Below are 17,505 nucleotides of genomic sequence, written 5' to 3' on the forward strand. Positions count from 1 at the left end.
AATTATAATACACCACTCATCTCACTAGTAAACAACAAGTGCAGTGATAATAATGAGTCCTATTGATTTACCCCAAACTGTGACCTGACTGCTGAGGACATGAAACTGGAGAAGCAGAGTGTAAGTTTTATCCTCCATGAGAGAAGTCAGTAGGTTTCTAAAACTGATAGGTCAGGAAATAGCCCTCGAAGTATAATGCGTCAAACAGGTAGAAAACGGAAGTTAACTGTTAGGACCTGTGTTGGGGATGGGTGGAGAGTGAAACAGAAGTTGCTATTTTCCTTACAAGCCTCTTCACTATGTGATTGTTTTGGCTGAATGTATATTATTTTTATAGAAATTTAATTGACTCAATAGATTAAGAGTTTTAAAAGTAGGGGACGGGCCACACCTTTCACCTATGTCTGGGAAGGGTTAAGGTACCGTCTGCTACTTTGAGCCGCTTTACCGTGTGGAATCCGTGTCACTGACGGAAATCGTGACTGAGCTTCTGAAGATAACGTTTCCACCGCCGGGAGCCAGAGAGTGGCTATTTCAGGACCTACCTGCGGGGATGCGTGTGGTGAAGCAGCCTACCTGCACCGAGCTAATTTTCACTTCTGCCACTGCCTGGGGACTTCTGCCTTTCTCTTCTGACACCAGCCGCTCAGCTCAGAAACTTCTGTTAATTCCAAAGCCCGATGGTTTTATCAGCGTAGGGTGCTTTGGCTTGGCTCCGTCAAAGTCTGTTTCCTTCTTTGCTCAGCCTGTGCTAAGTTTACCTTCTCATCTTACTGGAAACCCGTTTTCCTTTCAAAAAAAAACAAAAAACAAAAAAAACCCGAAATGATTAGTTCAGCCAACAAGCATTTTGTAGGCTGCTGCAATGGGTCAAATCTTACGTTACAAACTGAAGACACAGAACAATCTATGAGTCCATTTGGGCAGAGGGGATAGGTTCCTAAGCCAAAGTTTGGGGTTTTTTTAGGGGGCAAAGGTGCCAATGACCATTTTTTCTTCTAGGAACACACAAGGAATGATGAGGAGGCAAAGAGAGAGGATTTGGACTCCTGTCCTAATCCAGGCAGTGGCCACCCCCCACATCCCAGGTAAGGCCATGGAAAGCTGGATGTTAGAGCCTGGGTTTTGAGTCTGCTGGGGCTACAGAGCGGCTTCCTCCCACACACTCTGATTAGTAGATTTTGCTTCCTGCACGCTCAGGCACCCTGCTGTGAAGACACAGGCAGGGCCTTGGAAACAGATCACGTGTCTACTCACCCACTCCACAGGCCAAAGCAGGGCGGAGCCCCCGGGTGCCTGCCACGCCCCCAGGCAGGGAGGCAGAGTCTGCCCACCTGGACTTGAAAGTGAAGGAGTGGGCAAGGTGGGAACATTGACATTTAGCCTTCAACACAGGTGCAGCTCACCAGTGAAACTGGCCCAAGCCACGTCATCTCAGTCACTCCTGTGAGGAGCAACCAAAACGGGGCTGAGTGGAGAGCTGGCAGAAGTGCCAGTAGGTGCCCTCTTCCCTGGGCTAAGGCAAACACACACGGTCAGGGAGGATGGTCCTTCCCTCTCAGCCTTCCTAACCCACGGATCTTCTTTCTTTTCTTAAAATACTCAGAAACACACAAGTAGAAGTGCTTGGTGTTCACCTAGATCATAATTAGACACATTTCCCGATATTCGTTAGCTTATGAAAATACTGAAAAAGGAAATCTGTTTGGCCGGCGCCGTGGCTTAACAGGCTAATCCTCCGCCTTGCGGCGCCGGCATACTGGGTTCTAGTCCCGGTTGGGGTGGTTGGGGCGCCAGATTCTGTCCCGGTTGCCCCTCTTCCAGGCCAGCTCCCTGCTGTGGCCCGGGAGTGCAGTGGAGGATGGCCCAAGGGCTTGGGCCCTGCACCCCATGGGACACCAGGAGAAGCACCTGGCTCCTGGCTTTGGATCAGCGAGATGCGCCGGCCATAGCAGCTATTGGAGGGTGAACCAACGACAAAAAGGAAGACCTTTCTCTCTGTCTCTCTCTCTCTCACTATCTACTCTGCCTGTCAAAGAAAAAAAGAAAGAAAAAAAAAAAAGCAAATCTGTTAACGGAAATGAACATATGCCCCTTCCCCCTGGAAGTGCGTACTTCAGGGATAATTGACCTTAAGGTTTTTGGGAGCCCCAGATTCTTAGCCCTATGGTCATATCACATAATCTCAATGGGCTTTTGGGGGAATTGAATGAATTTAAAACCTATAAGGTGGGCGCTGGCACCGCGGCTCACTAGGCTAATCCTCCGCCTGCGGCGCCGGCACCCTGGGTTCTAGTCCTGGTCGGGGCGCCGGATTCTGTCCCGGTTGTTCCTCTTCCAGGCCAGCTCTCTGCTGTGGCCCGGGAAGGCAGTGGAGGATGGCCCAAGTGCTTGGGCCCTGTACCCGCATGGGAGACCAGGAGAAGCACCTGGCTTCTGGCTTCAGATTGACGCAGCACGCTGGCCGTAGTGGCCATTTGTGGGGTGAACCAACAGAAGGAAGACCTTTGTCTCTCTCTCTCACTGTCTAACTCTGCCTGTCAAAAACAAAACAAAACAAAACAAAACAAAAAACATATAAGGTGGGAAAAATAGCACCTGGCCTATAGAGAGCCTTAGCTATTGCTGTTACTATTAGTTTGCATTTGTGTTCTGTATCACCAGAACTGTCCTGTTTGCTATACATGACGTCCTGTGGAGAAGTGAGGCACGTCTCATTACCCCCTTCACAGACCAAGTTGCCCAGGACGCCACGCCTGCAGCTTGGGTGCTCTGATTTCCAGTTCAACACCCTTTCTACCACCACGTGCGCTCGCTTCCCGTGCTCCATAATTTATAAGATTGTGTAATCTCACCTTCTCCATGGAAACTCCGAGATGTTGACAAAGGAGGAAATCGGAATTGTCCTGCTCTGCCAGGGAAAGTCTCTAGGTTTTGAGTCATACACATTGTATGCCTTTGCAGTTTCCATCCCACATCAGTAAGTGTGTTATACAATGGATAAACATGGGCCTTCTGTGTTGCACACAAAATGTCCCACCTTCTGCTTGCTCTATTCCTCAAAGCATTATGGGAGAAGGAGAAGGAGGGCGCAGGAGGTTGATTTGGCCTGTTGGGCTGGGTAGGGGCTGGGCCAAGAGTCTCTGCTTCTCAGGCACATCTTTCATCTTTAAAGAGATAAATGTGTACAATATAGGTAAGAACGTACGTACCTAGAAGATGCATCTATGTCCCTATGTATGTGCACACACACACACACACACAGAGAGAAGTAAGTACCTAATTGGGGCCACACTCTGCAAGGTAGTGTTCTCGCTTAAGAACATGCCGTGAACGTTTTCCTAAGTCCCACTGCAATCCCAGCGTGTCGAGGCCTATCCAGGTGAGGGGATCATTTACTGCACACCATAAGGAATCCAGAGGTCAGCAGTCCAAGGCCGGTGAGCTCCCTTCCCAAAGTCTTCCCAGACCTACTTGTCTTCCAGGTTGTCACTCTGCCTTCCTTAGCTGTGGCTTTACACCTAGGGCTTATCACCTCCTTGTCACAAAATGACTGCTCTAAGAAGAGAAAATGCCAGGTGCACAAGGCCCATGTCAGCGGACACCGCTGATGGAAGAGCTCTCCCAGAATCCCACCTGTCTAGTCCCACTGTCACTCTCCTGGCCAGAACCGGGTCCCATGGCTGCCAAAGCCACCAGGGAAGCTGAGTGTCACTGGCTGTGTTTGTCGGGAAGCAGGTGCCGAGATGGAGTTTGGTGTGCCAGAGGGTTCAAGGAGGCTAGCAAGAAGTAGATGTGAGCCGGGGGAAGCACATACAACGTCTCTGCCAAAGTCTCGGCTGCTCAGTGTTGGCTCCAAAGCAGAGATGAGCCATTAGGGAAGTCCTGTGCGGGGCGGAGAGGCTAGGCCTTGGCTTAGTCATCGACCCAGGGCTGCTTTGCAGTGGCCAGGGGCTAACAACTAGATGCTGCCTGCTCACCCCAGGAAATAGTTTTTTGTTGTCATTGTTAGTTTTAAGATTTTGTTTGTTTGAGAGGTAGAGTTACAGACAGAGGGGGGAAAAAGAGAGAGAGAGAGAGAGGTCTTCCATATGGTGCTGTGCCTATTTGAAGCCAGGAGTCAGGAGCTTTTTCCCAGACAGTTGCAGGCGCCCAAGCACTTGGGCCATCTTCTGCTTTCCCAGGCCACAGCAGAGAGCTGGATTGGAAGAGGAGCAGCAAGGACTCAAACCACTGCCCATTTGGGATGCAGGAAGAGGCACCACAGTGCCGGCCCTGGGAGATACAGTTTTGTAAAATTTATTTTATGTTATGTATTTAATTTATTTGAGAGGTAGACAGACAAGACAGAGAGTTCCTATCTACTGGTTCATTTCCTCAAATGCCTGTAATGGCTGGAGCTGGGCCAGGCACAGCCAAGAGTCAAGAATCCAATCCAGGCCTCCCACATGGGACTGGCTGGGATTCAGCCGCCTGAGCCATCACCTGCTGCTTCCCAGAGTGTGCAGGAAGCTGGACTCAGGAGCAGAACCAGTACTGAAACCCAGGCACGTCCATATAGGATGCAGGTTTTCCAGGCAGTATCTTAACTGCTGTGCCCAATACCCACTCCAGAAATGTCGTTTTTAAGTTGGGAATGTTGCCACCCTAGAGAAATGTAGAGTTTTGTTCATTAAGAAGGATAAAGGGGGCGGGCGCTGTGGCGCAGTGGGTTAACGCCCTGCCCTGAAGTGCCAGCATCCCATATGGGCGCCAGTTCTAGTCCCAGCTGTTCCTCTTCCAATCCAGCTCTTGGCTGTGGCCTGGGATAGCAATAGAAGATGGCCCAAGTTCTTGGGCCCCTGCACCCACGTGGGAGACCTGGAAGAAGCTCCTGGCTCCTGGCTTCAGATCGGCCCAGCTCCGGCCATTGCGGCCATCTGGGGAGTGAACCATTGGATGGGAGACTTTTCTCTCTCTGCCTCTCCTCTCTTTGTGTGTAATTCTGACTTTCAGATAAATTAAAAAACCTTTTAAAAAGAAGAAGAAGGATGAAGGGACACTGTGTGGGCTCCTGTTGTGTCTGGCAGCTTTTGTTCAGGCTCCTGCGTGGGTGACAAGGACACTCTTGCCAGTTACAGATGTTTGTTGAACAGGTTTTTCCTTGTGTGTCTCATGGTGGAAGGGTGTTCAGTAGAGAAGTGCCTTGCTTAGTAGATGTTGGGTAATTCAGAAAGAAACGGGCCCAGTACCAAGGTGAAATACTGGACACAGGCCACGACGGGAATGAGGAAGCGAGGAGCCTGCTTTCTGTCCTTGCTCCTGAAGTGTCTACCTTTTTAGCAGTCTCTGGCATCGTCAAAGATTTCCCTCTGGGCTCATAAAGACTTAGCTCATGGATGTGTGGTGGATAAACTGGGGAGAGACCAATTATGCGATGTTTTCTCCTGAGGCTGGATCATGCAAAGTCTCATTCAAAAAGGGAATCCTGCAGGGGAGACAGAGAGCAGTGGAGAAAAGGATTTCGGAGCTGTAGGTTGGTTCATCTGGGATGTTGGCCGTTTTCCGTTTTGCTGAAGTCGTTTCCGCTGATGTGAATATGACTAATGCTATCGAGGGAAGTTCCTGTCTACAGCAGCAGACAAATGCGGCTGGACCTCTGAACACACATTCAAGAGTCATTAGGAAGTTCGGCAAGAGCAGCGACTTCCGGGGCCTGTGCCTTGAGCATGGAGCCGGCTGGTTGGTTAATGCTGAACGTTAGTGGTGTGCATACGAATAAAACCTCAAAATAGGGAAATCTGACATAGCAGGGAATACATTTGGGCCTTGGCTAATCTTAGAAAACTGATGAAGCATTTATTCTCCTAATTAGTTTCTTTAAAGTGTAACCAGCGTTTGTTATCTATCAGCAATTAGTACCTGCATTCAACTCTTTCTCTCACAGAGAAAGAACAAGATCAGTTTTAAATTGGCAGCGAGTAGTTAGAGGTTTTTCAAAAATGCTTTTAATTTTCAGTAGCACACATTTCCTGGAGGATAGGAAATGAATGAATAAAATCACCCCTAATTTCATCAATTAGAAGTAAGCAACATTATAAACTATGTTCTTTCAATCATCCCTAACATTGGCACGATTTGTTTTATGCAGATGACATATCTGTATAAAAAAGTTCTGTACATATATGTAGATGAGCTCCCATGTACATATACTCTTCTAGATAACATTTTTTAAAGATTTATTTATTTGAAAATCAGAATTACAGAGAGAGAAGGAGAGAGAGAGAGAGGTCTTCCATCCTCTGGTTCACTCCCCAATTGGCTGCAATGGCTGGAGCTGTGCTGATCCAAAGCCAGGAGCCAGGAGCTTCCTCCAGGTCATCCCACATGGGTGCAGGAGCCCACAGACTTGGACCATCTTCTACTGCCTTCCCAGCCCAGAGCAAAGATCTGGATCTGAAGTGGAGCAGCCGGGACTTGAACCAGCGCCCATATGGGATGCTGGCACTGCAGGCAGTGGATTTATTTGATATGCCGCAGCGCTGACTCCTCTTCTAGATAATTCACTGGAACCATGCACCCTGTTGCTACACCTGACAAGACAGCTTGAACATTTTTTCATGCCATTGAGTTTCCCCTACAGCACACTTTTTGAAAGCTTCATCGAGTTCCAACTCATTCAACCAAACCCTCATTACTGAACACTTAATTCTTTCTGCAGTTTGTTATTGAAAGCAATGATGGGTAATCTCGTAACTCATGCCCCTCCTGATTGATTTTGCCAGGGTAAATGCATAGGAGAGGATGAACAGTCTTGGGCTAGCCCTTGCTTCCGCCTTCCCAGAATTCCTTGCCTTTTCAGGTGACAGAACTGACCTCCCACCCCAGTCACTCATTTCCTTGTAGGAATTGCCCCTCCCCAAGCTGGGAAACTTTTCTCTCCATGGCTGGGAATGATCAGAGTGCCGTTTTCCCCAGACACATGGCTGGCCCGGGCATAGTCATAGGATCCAGCAGGGCCAGTAAGAGGGGATTTTTGTATGTCTGATAGGGGTGCTTGGTTAAAAACATATCCTATCTTCTGAAATGTTTAAGTGGCGCCCGAGAGTGTGTAAGATTGGCACCGACAAGGGTCTCTTGATGCCTACACAGAGAAAGCAGAGCTGAAAGGGAGCTCCTGGTTCCAGCCCTGCCCAGAGCAAAATGCTCCCCTAGACTTGTCCAAGTACTTGACCTAGTCCATTTCCCTTTTCCTTTATCATACTTTGAACTGCCTGTCTGTCTCTAGCAACCAGGACTCTGACTCATATAAACACTGTTCAGCTTTTGGTTCATATGTCAAATTACCTCCCAGAACGATATTACCAAATATACCTGTGGAATGGGGAATTTTAAATTGCACTGATGTTGATACAGCTACAAGACAGTGTACAACTACAACAGGAAATAGCCTTCCCTCTGCTTTCCATACCTCCATCCCCTTCTGACAGAAGAAAGCACTTTGATCAAATCATTGCATTCACGTGTGTAAGGTGAGAGTTGTGAGGCAGAGATTGAGCTACAATATTTGTGCATCAGGCTGAATAAAAGCCCTCACCATCAAGGGGGCAAAGGGAGCCAATGTTTCCTGCAGCCAGTTACATAGTGGCTCTGTGTATTATTCAGCTTTTTGTTATGATAGCAAAATGCCTAAGACAAGTGACTTATGAATAAAGAAGATTATTTTGTGTTTTTTTAAAATTAAAAAAAAATTTTTTTGACAGGCAGAGTGAACAGTGAGAAAGAGAGAGACAGAGAGAAAGGTCTTCCTTTGCCGTTGGTTCACCTTCCAATGGCCGCACCGCACTGATCTGAAGCCAGGAGCCAGGTGCTTATCCTGGTCTCCCACGAGGTGCAGGGCCCAAGGACTTGGGCCATCCTCCACTGCACTCCCGGGCCACAGCAGGGAGCTGGCCTGGAAGGGGGGCAACCGGGACAGAATCCGGGACCTCTACTAGGACTAGAACCTGGTGTGCCGACGCCGCAAGGTGGAGGATTAGCCTATTGAGCCACAGCGCCGGCCATGGTTTTTATTTTTAATGTGTTTATTTGAAAGGTAGAGTGACAGAGAGGGGGAGAGACTCAGAGAAAAAGAGAGATCTTTTATCCATTGGTTCACTCCCCAAATGGCTGCAGCAGCCAGGACTGGGCCAGGCTGAAGCTGGGAGCTTGGAGCTTCATCTGGGTCTTGTAGGGGCACAAGCACTTGGGCCATCCTCTGCTGCTTTTCCAGGCACACTAACAGGGAGCTGGATCAGAAGTGGAGCAGCCCATGAGCTGAATCAGCACTCTGAAATGAGATGCCAGTGTCACAAGCCATGGCTTAACCTTGCCAGCCTCAAGCAGGTGTGTTTTTACTCACACTTTTGAAGGCTCACAGTCCCAGATTGGGTGGCCCCACTGGCTTGGCGTCTGGTGCTGGCATTCTTGCTGGGAGTCCTGAGTTTGTGCAGGGCATCACACAACACAAGAGAGAATGTGTGTGTATGTGTATGTGTGTGTATATTCATGCTGTCTCTATAAAGTCACCAAGATTTAATCATGGGGCCTCCACCCTAGCAACCCAGTCCGATCCAGTCACTTCTCAGAGATGGCACCTGTAGACAGAGTTGGATCCAACCAGAGTTGGATCAAGTTTCCATCCTCTTAGTACCTTTATCATGGGACTCTGAGGACCAAGCCTTGCGCACATGGGCCTTTAGCAATACCTGAAAAACATCCACACCGTTGCAGTCTCTGACACTTTATTTTCTTCCCAACCTCCAAAGGGAAAGGTAAGAGAAGTGTGAACAGGGTGAGTTTCAAGAGAGGAGTTAAATTATTCAGGAGGAAGCTGTCAACTTCCAGCCGCTGAGCTGAAGCAGAGCATTTCAGAAAGAACCTATGCGCCCAGACTAGGTGGGACCCAAGTGTCGGGACCAGATTGAAGAGACAGGCCAGGGAGCAGCTTGGGGAAGACATGGGTGGGGAGGCTGGAGCAACACTGGGAAAAACAAGTCAACTCTAACTCATTCGCTGGGGTGAATGGAAAGCGGCATTTATTACTCCAGTTTTCCTGCCAGCTCCTTATGGAGCTGTGGAAATGAAAATCGGTTCCAGTCTCACTGGAGGAGTTTCCGTCCTGTTAGATGAAATTCACAGGAGGCCAAGGATTTGGGCTGAACTCCTGTGCCAGGTTCACCAGACCCAAACCAAAATGGAGTCACTCACGCTAAAGGGCCAAACTTAAAATAAGTTGTTCATTTGATCTCCCAAGAGATCAGGAGATGGAGAAGCCAAATCACTCAGCAGGCCAGTTTTAGCCAGTTTGTAGGGAAATCGCCTCTGCCTTAACCCTATAAGGGAAGTAACTTCAAAGTTACCAAAATACTTTTTGTCCCTTCTTTCTGCTTTATTTAGCCCCTTTCTACTCACAAAACCCACGTCCTCTGCTGAGCTCACTAGAACACTTTTCCAAATTTTTGGAAGAGGTTGCTGCCCCAAATCAGGCATTGCAAGCAAAAGCCATTCTATTGTGTCATTAGCTGTACTGTAATTTCATCTTTTGACTGTCCTCAGAGGGAAATGGAACAGTTCTTTCATTAGCGGTGGCCCATCTAATATGATGTTTCTGAGATGCGCATTGTGCCAGTGGCCAGCTGAAATTCCTGCATCACTAGTGGACAGCCTATTGGTTTTTTTTAAGCTTTATTTATTTATCTGAAAGAGTTACACAGAGAGAGTAGGAGAGAGTGAGAGAGAGAGAGAGACAGAGACAGAGACAGAGAGATCTTCCATCCGCTGGTTCAATCTCCAATTGGCCGCAATGACTGGAGCTGCACCAATCCGATGCCAGGAGCCAGGAGCCTCCTCTAGGTCTCCCATGCAGGTGCAGGGGCCCAAGGACTTGGGCCATCTTCTACTACTTTCCCAGGCCATAGCAGAGAGCTGGATTGGAAGTGGAGCAGCCGGGACTTGAACCTGTACCTATATGGGATGCCGGCACTGCAGGTGGCAGCTTTACCCATTTTGCCACAGCGCCGGCCACAGCCTATTGTTTCCTGTGGGTGGTTGGTTTCACTCACCCTTTCGTATACTTTTTTTTTTTTTTAAGATTTATTCTATTCATTTGAAAGACAGAGTTACAGAGAGAGGTATAGCCAGAGAGAGAGAGAGGTCTTCCATTCTGTTGGTTCACTCTCCAAATGACCACAATGGCCAGAGCTGAGCTGATCTGAAGCCAGGAGCCAGGAGCTTCTTCTGGGTCTTCCATGTGGGTGCAGGGGCCCAAGGTCTTGGGCCATCTTCTACTACTTTCCCAGGCCATAGCAGAGAGCTGGATCAGAAGAAGAATAGCTGGGACTTGAACCGGCGACCGTATGAGATGCCAGCACCACAGGCTGGGGTTTTAACCCGCTGTGCCACAGCGGCAGTCCCTCACATACTTCTTCAAATGTTTTTTGGCTCATGAAATTATAAAAGAAAAAAGTGAGGAGAAAAGATGAACTTCAGAGGAACAGGAGCGGATCAGGAAGTTGTGAGGGGAGTATGTCCTGTTCTTTACCTAATGGAAGTGAATTACTAGGAAGGTTTATTTCTACTCAAGCTTTTTATTGATTTTTAAGAAAGAAAGTCCTTCATATCCTGATCCAATCAATGTTGCAGGCACATTTGTAGTACCTTTGCTTGTAACGGCTGCTGGGACGGCCCTCTAGTGCTGGGAGGTTGGCAGCCAAGGTCACCCCCCGACACACACCCAGACTGCTTCATTTAAAAAATGTCTCTCTACAGAACAGTTGAGTAAGGACCAGCCAGCTCTGCATTAGAAATTTTGGAGGTATTATCCAGAGCTCTGAGAATGGAAAAACATCTCCAACAATCCATAGCTGTTTGGGCAAAGAAAGCACAGGGGTACAGAGAGGAACTAATACCCAAGAATCAACACAAGATCTGGAAACTGGCCAAGGAGCTCCCCATCTCTCGCTTCCACTGGCTGCCCTTCTAGGTGACTTGACCTGAATACAAATTTGATCTGAATTCTAGCTCTGCTCAGTTCAGGCTGGGACATCACAGAGAAATTAGGCCTGTCCACAAACCCCTTCCCCTAACTCTGCTGCTCCAGTGGCAGTAACTGAAACAAAGCACAGATGTGGCAAGACGCAAAAAACATACTTAGAAAATCTGAATCAACAACAATGACAAAAAACTGAATTAGTTCAGGATATAAATTTTGTATTCAAAAGTCCATCTCTTTCTTATAGACCGACAGGGAAGAAGTGGAATTTGAAATAAAAAACAGTGCTGTTAAGCACCCCTCAAAGTGAAATACTCAAGTGTAAATGTAGCAATATGTACACAAGATCTGCACTTGATCTTAGCCAAAAGGCCGAGAAGCGATTGTACACAAGATCTAGAAAGGAAACTACAGAACTCTGGTTTGAGAAATAAAAACGTAACTAAATGAATGGAGAAATACTCCATGTTCCTGGATAGGAAGATTTCATATGGTCTGCATCTCAATTCCTCCCAACTTATCTTCAGATTCAATGCAATACCAGTCAAAATTCTAGAAATATTGTCTGTGGGTACCAACAAACTGGTTCCAAAGTTAATGTGGAGAGGAAAGATATCCGAAACCGAGTTGCAGGGCTGATACTGTCTGGCTCTGAGATTTACTATAAAGCTACAATAATCAAGACAATGTGATTTCATGAAAGAATAGAGAAATCAATGGAACAGAATAGGGACTCTAGAAATAACTCACACAAATATAATCAACTGAACTTTGACAATGAAACAAAGGCAAGATAAAAGATAGGGTTTTCAGCAAAATATGCAGGGCCAACTAGATATCCACATGCCAAAGAAAAAATATAGATAGACCTTATACTCTTCAGAAAAATCACTTCAAAGTGGACCATAGACCTAAAGTAAAATGTAAAAAAGAAAAACATGAAACTCCCAGAAGGTAACATTTTAGAAAAATCTGAATGACCTTGGGTATAACAGTGACTTCTAAAATACAACACCAAAGTCAGGATCCACGAAATCAGTAGTTAATAACCTGGCCTTCATTAAAGTTAAAAACTACTCTTGCAAGAGCATAAGCAGACAAGCCACAGATGGGAGGAAATATTTACAAAAGACGTATCTGATAAAGGACAGTTCCTGAAGATACCCAAAGAGCTCTCAAAATGCCACAATTGGAAAATGTACAACCTGATTTAAAAAATAGACAAAAGATGTTAACAGATTCCCCCCCAAAGAAGACATACAGTTGTCCCAAGAGGCACGTGAGAAGATGCTGAGTGCCGTTTGACCGTAGGGGATTGCATCCTAACGAGAGGCCACTGCACGCCTATCAGAACGGCTGAACCCAAATTCGCTGCCAGTGCTGAATGCTGGTGATGTGGTGTAGCTGGAACTCTTGGTGGTTGCCAGTGGAAAGCAGAGTGGAGCTGCTGTTTTGGAGGATAGTTTGGCAGCTGCTCACAAAACTAAAGATACTGTAGGTGGGCATTTGGCCTCGCAGTTGGGATGCCCACATCTCGTATCAGAGTGCTTAGGTTCTCGTCCCAGCTGGGGCTCCCAATTCCAGCTGCCTGTTGGTGTGGACCCGGGAGGCAGTAGGTGATGGCTTGAGTAGCTGAGTCCCTGCCACCCACGTGGGAGGCATGGATTGAGTTCCTGGCCCCTGGCTTTGGTCTGGCTTAGTTCTGGCTATGTGGGCATCTGGAAAGTGAACTAGTGGATGAGATAACTACCTTTCTCTACCCCAACCCTCAGTCTTTCTCTAAAGAAAAAAAAAAAAGAATAAAAAATTAAACATGCTCTTACCACAGGATTCTATAACTGCCCTGTTGATACTTACCTAAACCCCGTGCTTGGATGTTTAGTCACCTTTAGGAATGGTGCTAAAACTGGGAAGCATCCGAGATGTTCTTCAGTACATGAATGGATAAATGCTGTATGGTACATCCAAATAATGTAAAATTAGTGCCAAAAGAAAGGAGCTGTGGAGCCATGAAAAGACATGGAAGTGCCTTAAAAGCTTATATTATTAAGAGAAAGAAGTCGGGTTGAAGGGCTATGTATGATATGGTTCCAACTGTAGGGCAGCCTGGAGAAAAAAACAATTAAGGAGACACTGAGGCCGGTGCCGTGGCTTAACAGGCTAATCCTCCACCTTGCAGCGTCGGCACACTGGGTTCTAGTCCCGGTTGGGGCGCCGGATTCTATCCCGGTTGCCCCTCTTCCAGGCCAGCTCTCTGCTATGGCTCAGGAGTGCAGTAGAGGATGGCCCAAGTGCTTGGGCCCTGCACCTGCATGGGAGACCAGGAGAAGCACCTGGCTCCTGGCTTCGGATTAGCACGATGCGCCGGCCGCAGTGGCCATTGGAGGGTGAACCAGCGGCAAAAAGGAAGACCTTTCTTTCTGTCTCTCTCACTATCCACTCTGCCTGTCAAAAATAAAAAAAAAATAAAAAAAAAAAAAAGGAGACACTGAAAAGATTGGTGGTTGCCAGGGCTTAGGAGGAGGAAGGGACACCTCGGCAGAGCACAGAGGGTTTTTAGGGCTGTGAGTTTATGTGCACGATATTACGATGGTTGACACGCTTCATCACACACCCTCAAAAACCCATAAATGTACTGTGTCCAGAGTGAACCCTAACAGGAATGACAGTGTTGGGGCAATAGTGATGTGTCCCGGTAGGCTCGTGGATGGTAACAGGTGTGTCACTCGGGAGCTAAAGGTTGATCATCGGGGAGGTTGTGCTCGTATGTCACCGGACTTCTCTGTACTTTCTCCTTAATTTTAATGTAAACCGAAAACTGCTCTAAGAAATAAAGTTACTGGCTGGCGCCACGGCTCACTTGGCTAATCCTCTGCCTGTGGCACCGGCCACCCCGGGTCTAGCCCTGGTTGGGGCGCCGGATTCTGTCCTGGTAGCTCCTCTTCCAGTCCAGCTCTCTGCTGTGGCCCAGGAGTGCAGTGGAGGATGGCCCAAGTGCTTGGGCCCTGCACCTGCATGGGAGACCAGGAGAAGCACCTGGCTCCTGGCTTCGGATCAGCACGATGCGCCGGCCGTAACGGCCAATTGGGGGGTGAACTAATAGAAGGAAGACCTTTCTCTCTGTCTCTCTCTGTCCAACTCTGCCTGTCAAAAAAAAAAAAAAAAAAAAAAAGGAAAAGAAAGTTACTGTAAGTTTGTTAACAAAAAGAAGTCTAAGTGGCAAGTATGTGAGAGAGGGATGTGTGTCTCGAGTAGCAGAGGCTGGTTTCCAGTGATTCTGCCCAGTCAGGGAAAGTTGGCTTCCTTCCTTGGCATCTTCCACTCCATCCCTACCTCCACTCCTTCATGCAGTGTCACTGTGTTTCTCTCCGTGTGCTCAAGTTGTTGGTTTCTGATGCCATGTTAGTATTTCCATAGGTGACAACCTAGACCGCAGACTGCCCAGGCTGACCTAGTCACAGAGGAATGGGCTCCTCCCTAGCTTAGCACAGTCCTGTCTGTCCATGCCCACATGTTCCTGTCCCCTCTCCTGCTTCCTTGCTGTCCCCAGCTCCTCTGGATCTGGCACCCATGGGGCCCACGATGCAGTAGACGCGCTGGGCTAACTGGGAAGTCCCATGCTTCCAAGTTTCTTTTGTTGTCACCAACTCAGGCATCTAAGTGTGCCCTTTTGGGTGGAAATAGGGAGACAAGGAGATGTTTAATGCTTCTTTACTTCCATCAGCCATTTGAGGGTAGTTCAAAAAGTTTGTGGAAAATAGAATCAAAAGATGATTTTAGACATGGGCATTTGGTCTAGTGGTTAAGACACTGGTTAAGGGGCCTGCATCCCATATCAGAGTGCTTGTGTTTCAGTCTGGCTCCATTCCTGACTCCAGCTTCCTGCTGATGCACACCCTGGGAGGCAGCAGGGATGGCTCAAGGGCTCGAGTCCCTGCTGTCCCCATGGGAGACCCTGTCCGAGTGCCTGGCTCCTGTCTTTCACCTGGTCTGGCCCTGGGTGTTGCAGGCATTTAGGGCGTGAACCTGTAGATGGGAGCTCTCTCTCTTTCCACCTCTGAAATTAAAAAAAAAAAATTTAAAAACCAAGCTTTACAGCTTTGTTTTGATACAAAAAAGTTTTGAAATCCATCCATAGCTTTTTCTTTTTTTTCATCCATAGATTTTCAAAATATGCATGTCCATGAATTTGTTGGAGGCCCCTCTGCAAATGGATTTCACAAATTTTATGCACCAGAATAAACTCTTCTGGTTCCGTTATCCACAGACTTTTGCAAGTACCCTCGTATGCCATTGCAGAGGGCTTCACCAACTCATAAGGTGAGTTGCTTCTGCACGGTTTCTCTGTGGGCATGTCAGTGACAAGTGTCTGTGTAGACCACTTAAGATTTTGAAGTTCTTTAAATGGTTTCAGAACTATTAATATTTTACAGTATTTAAAAATTGCAATTTTATAGATAGTAATTATATCATGCTTAGAAAACAGGTTTCCATCAAGGCTCTCCCCAGTGCCTTCTGGTTGTAAATGGTATTTGAGGAATTGAACTACCAGCCCAGAAGTGAGCACACTGGAGTTTAAACTCAGCTACCCAATAGAGTGTGTGAGGTAATTTGTATTAACTCCTTCAAATTTCAGTTTCGCTATTCATTTTTTAGTTTTCTCACATACACAGAGAGAGGGGAGAGATGCGCTTTAGAATGTTGCGATTTCCAGCTGTCAGTGCAGCTACATATGATGACTGTGCAAACCATCTTCCTGTATCAAGGCAAAACCTAAAAGTCTCCTGTGAAAGACCACGTTTCTGATTTCATCAACTCCCAAAACCAATGGTCTGTGGATCAGAAATTCTCTTGAACTGGGCAAGTCCCGACTTGTACACGTGTTGTTTCCACTCAAATGCAGACACAGTTCTTGTGGAAAAAGCAGAGGAGGCTGGGCAGCCAGCGGCCCCATTCCGAGGGGATTGAAAGGACTCCCAAGGCAACCACTCCCAAAGCAGGCTGTTTCTGGGAGCTGTTTCCTGCCTGAACAAACAACCCCTCCCAAGCCCTTGAGGCTGCCCTGGTTCAGGGACCACCCTGTGGGATCCAAGCCCACTGCCATGGCCAGCAAGCCCTGGACAGAAATAAATGTGAATAAAGTGATCCCTGGGGCTGGGCTCCATGGCAGCCCCAGCAACAACATGTTTTTGTTCAGTCTGATAATAAATAACCCGAGCCTGTGCCAAACCTGGAACGCATTCCTGGTCCATCCTGGTTTAGACTTGTGAATGTTGAGACAGACAGGAACTGCTGTGCCCCTAGGGAAGCTGCAGCCAAGACTCTACAGGCTGTTTAAGGCTGGTGCCTGGGCAGATGGTGAGTTGCTGGAGTCCTGCTATGTCATCTTTGCTCCAGGTTCTTGTCCCCACAGAAATATGACTTCAGAGCAGAGGCGTCCATATGTAGTGCACACGTGAGAGCAGGATTTGAAAGAGAGAAAGAGAGAAGACACATTCATGCGTGACTGTGGGCCACCCCACATAAGGAGATACCCATCATGAGTGGGCCAGACGGTTGCCTAGGAGGACAGAGATGGCCAAGAGGTCCAAAAGCCTCCCTAAGCATGGTCAAGGGGAAAAGATGGCCCCATGCCTCCTATCAGTCTCTTATGAAGTAGGCAGTGTGGTGCCTTAATTCAACTAACAAGTAGGGGTGGGGTCTCAGGGTGCCTGAAGCCTTCCAGGATTTTCATGGTGCCTCTATGTGGAGTTTAACTTCTATGTGGCCATCATACCTTTTCCTTCTTCCCGGTCCTGGTTGAGCCACAGGTGCATCCTGGGAAGGTGGGTGTCTCAGATTGACAGATGAAGGGGTATATTTACCCTGCAGGGCTGGCAAAAATTCCAACTCACCTATTTCCATCTAACTCATTGCCTAGTTTTCCCCAAATACTGCCTAACTTCCTTTATTAAAAAATATTTATTTATTTATTTATTTTTCCCAAAGAAAGAAACCATTTATTTAATGAGTACAAATTTCATAACTACAACTTTAGGAATATAGTGATTCTTCCCATCATACCTGCCCTCCCGTCCCCACTCCCACCCCAGCTCCTTCTCCCTCTCCCATTCCCAGTCCCATTCTCCATTAAGGAAAAAATAAATCAGTTCCTTGACAGTCAAGACAATGGCTGTTCAAGTCATTGCTTCTCAAGGTGTCAATTTCACTTCTACAGGTTTCCTTTTAGATGCTCTGTTATCACAGATCAGGGAGAACATATGGTATTTGTCTGTTTGAGACTGGCATATTTCACTAAGTATGATGTTTTTCAGATTCATCCATTTTTTTGCAAATGACCAGATTTCATTGTTTTCCTTCACTGTGTAGTATTCCATAGAGCATATATTCCATAATTTCTCTCTTCAGTTGATGGGCATTTAGGTTAATTCCATGTCTCAGCTATTATGAATTAAGCTGCAATAAACATGCGAGTTCAGATAACTCTTTTATTT

At 47.2% G+C, this 17,505-nt stretch overlaps 1 protein-coding gene across 3 annotated transcripts in view; it reads left to right on the top strand.

Annotated features, from left to right (window-relative positions):
• The first annotated feature begins 1,021 nt into the window (after positions 1-1,021).
• STK38L (serine/threonine kinase 38 like) overlaps positions 1,022-17,505 on the top strand; it is a 124,909-nt gene continuing 108,425 nt past the window's right edge. For 2 of the 3 annotated variants that reach the window (XM_062194977.1, XM_062194978.1), the window contains exon 1: positions 1,022-1,088. The gene's annotated coding sequence lies outside the window, so the exon portion shown is untranslated. The remainder of the gene's footprint in view (positions 1,089-17,505) is intronic. The other variant, XM_062194979.1, reaches the window with a different exon arrangement.

Source organism: Lepus europaeus, chromosome 6 (genome assembly GCF_033115175.1).
Source record: "Lepus europaeus isolate LE1 chromosome 6, mLepTim1.pri, whole genome shotgun sequence".
NCBI classification, from domain to species: Eukaryota; Metazoa; Chordata; class Mammalia; order Lagomorpha; family Leporidae; genus Lepus; species Lepus europaeus.